The sequence below is a fragment of the Leuresthes tenuis genome, unplaced genomic scaffold (genome assembly GCF_036924035.1).
Source record: "Leuresthes tenuis unplaced genomic scaffold, fLeuTen1.0.hap1 SCAF_18, whole genome shotgun sequence".
Taxonomy (NCBI): Eukaryota; Metazoa; Chordata; class Actinopteri; order Atheriniformes; family Atherinopsidae; genus Leuresthes; species Leuresthes tenuis.
In genome coordinates, this window is record NW_027325372.1 from 11,837,114 (window position 1) to 11,840,024 (window position 2,911).

A 2,911-nucleotide genomic window follows, 5' to 3' on the forward strand; every position below is an offset into this window, starting at 1 on the left:
TGATGAAACGCAGACCTAGATAAAATGTTATTTTTTTTCCTGGTGGTTTATGTTTTACAACCATGGCCATTGCTGGAATCATGGTAAACAAATAAGGAAGATCAGTATCTGCATCATTTGTGCACATCTTTGATTTTCTTATGTTTTCTTTTTTTTTTTTCTTCTGTTTCGCAGCTGAAGAGATGCTGCTGTGCTGGAAGATTAAGAGATAAATGTGCAGCAGTGGCAGCAAAAGTTCTAAATAAATCGCTTAATTGCAGTTTCGTGCACTCTATCTAAACTCGCATAGTGTTTGCAAGAAGAGAGAGCAAAAAACGGTGTGACCCGAAGACAAGTTTACGTACACGCTTTTCCTTTTCTAGTTGAGAAATGATGTCACACTCAGCCTAATTAAATTTACACCCATTCCCGTGTTATTGTTCAATGCATATGCGCGCTAAAATGAGACTGGGCTGCATAAATCTGGGCTCATCGTGCCATGAGAGTCCAGTGAATCAGAGGGCTTGAAATATTTAAAAATGCTAATTTCATGCAATAATTTGCATATAGCTGCATTAAATGTGTCCTTGCCTAAAGAGGGTTTGCTGTAGCCAGAGAATGGGATTATTGGTAGACACCCACCCGTGTTTTGACTGCAGCACCATTGGTCAAGTCAGATCTCTGTAAACAATGAGCCACTCAGGAGGCTATATGGTGTATTTAGTCAAATGTGTGGAGCGCCTCGAAGTGCTGTAACCAAACAGAAATGATCATTTGGCTTAAAGGCTTTTACAGTAACATCAACCTGACCCACTTTGCCTTTGAGATGATAGGATGAGGAAAATGCAGTAGTATATGTGTAACTTGTTCTGTTTTGGTGACACGCGACTGAATATCGTTAAACGTATATGTTGGGTATTACATTCCCCTTTCACAGATGGATGGCCGGGTAGATGGATCTCTAACACGTTCTTGGTCACAGCTACTTACTTCTCATCAGCAAAAGTAAAGATAAGTGCTCAGCCAGGGTTGTGTTGGCCAATTGATTAGCATGCCATGCTCAGCCATGTCGTACAGCAGGAGGCTACAACGTTAGATTAAATGCCGACCAGATCCTCATCAGAAAAGGGGGGGGAGGAAAAAAAAAAAATCAATGGTGGTTGTTAAGGGTGAGTAGTGTCCGACAGAGGTGGGGGTGGGGGGTGGGTGGGTTGCAGAATCACTTTACATGGTGTGTCCTGGGCTGTTTGGACTGTGGCGCCTGCGTGTATTGACCTGGATAGGAAGCCCGGGTAAGAAGTAGGGGGAGAAAGTGTCACCATGGCTCGCTCATCTGGGCTTTCTCATCCTTTCGTATCCATAATCATTCATCACTTAACTGATCTTAGATACATCTGTGTTTGCTCAAATTTCCAGTACTCTGTTTTGAACTCAAACTTGAACGTAGGCATGAGAATAGCCAAGTTCCTCTACTTGTTTTGTTTGAATATGATCAGTTTGAGACTTCCTCAGCTGCAATACAGATAGATACGGTATATAGAAGACATACTATATACATCATCCTCTAAGATACAGGAGGTCCTTCCTTCCTTTCTTCCTGCTTGGAATAGCTGGTCATAATGAAAGCTTATAATGAATGCTTTAAAAAAATGAAAGATTACGGCAACAATATAAAAAAGTTTCACTGTCTAAAGGTGTTCACATTTATGTTTTCGCTCAGTTTGTATGCATTTGAAGCCACAAGCCTCTGCAAGATTATGATCTTCTTCGTGGCTGCTTGTCATAGAAACCACCTCCATGGATATGTCATATTGCATAAAATTACAGGGCTTTCACACTGAGCAGTTTGGATGAATTACAACTTCAGGTTTTGACTGATTTAGGGAGAGCCGCGAGTGGTTCAGGTGATATTACCAAGAAGACTTTGAAGCGGTACTTAAGCTCAGACCAACACACGCCACTTTCACACCTGGAAATGATTCAGGAAGCAACGTCTTCGGGCAGTTATTCACTTCTAAACAAGCGCAAAAAATACAAATACAACTGAAAACCTCTTAAGTTTAACCACTCTATCTGCAGAAAAGGTTTGTGTTGAAGGAAATTACCTTTGCAGTGATTCTCCTCTGTTAAAAGCTGTTCCCCGACATCTATGGAGCACTACTGGCTTGCCACTGTTAGCGGCTCTTGTGAAAGTTAATGCCTGTTGAGACCTGCCAGACCACAGTGAGCAGAATGACATTTACGGCCTGGCGTGTGTGAGGGTAGTCTCCCACAGCCACAGTGTTTTGAGCACAAGTCATGTGCAGTTGCGGCAGTGGTGCAGCTTGTCATAATGTTGTGGCATTTCAGCAAGCACACACACACAGCTGGGAAACATTAATTAAGTGGCACAAGCAAAATGGTCCGTTTGGAAAAAAAAAAAGAAAGTTAAATGATATTACTTTGTAGCTTTATATTTACCATAAGGAGCTTGAAATAACCGTAATATTCATAGTTAATTATCTCACAATTTTTTTTTTAATGAATTGTTGTGATTGCCTTTAAATTTCATACATGCTTTAGTGAAAATTTCACATATCCAGGTTTGTGTGACCAGCTGCTCCAGCGTAAACCAGTTCATTATCATATGTCAGAGAAAATAGCATCGACACTATTGTCCTCCCACTTAAGAAAGTACAACATGCAAGTATTTAGTTTTTATATATATATATTTACAAATTTAATTTACTGTTTTGGAGGACAATAAGTGTGCGTACATCCAGGCAGAAATATTCAGGTGCAAGAGACAAATGTATCAAAAACAACGTTGCCCTCCAAAATAATGTGGTTCTCATTTTGGCCAGGCCGGAGTATCATAAAGAATTGCTTGCTTCCATTTCTTTTTTTCATCCATTTTGCTCGGCAGAGCCGTTGTCCACAGAACAAAAAGTAC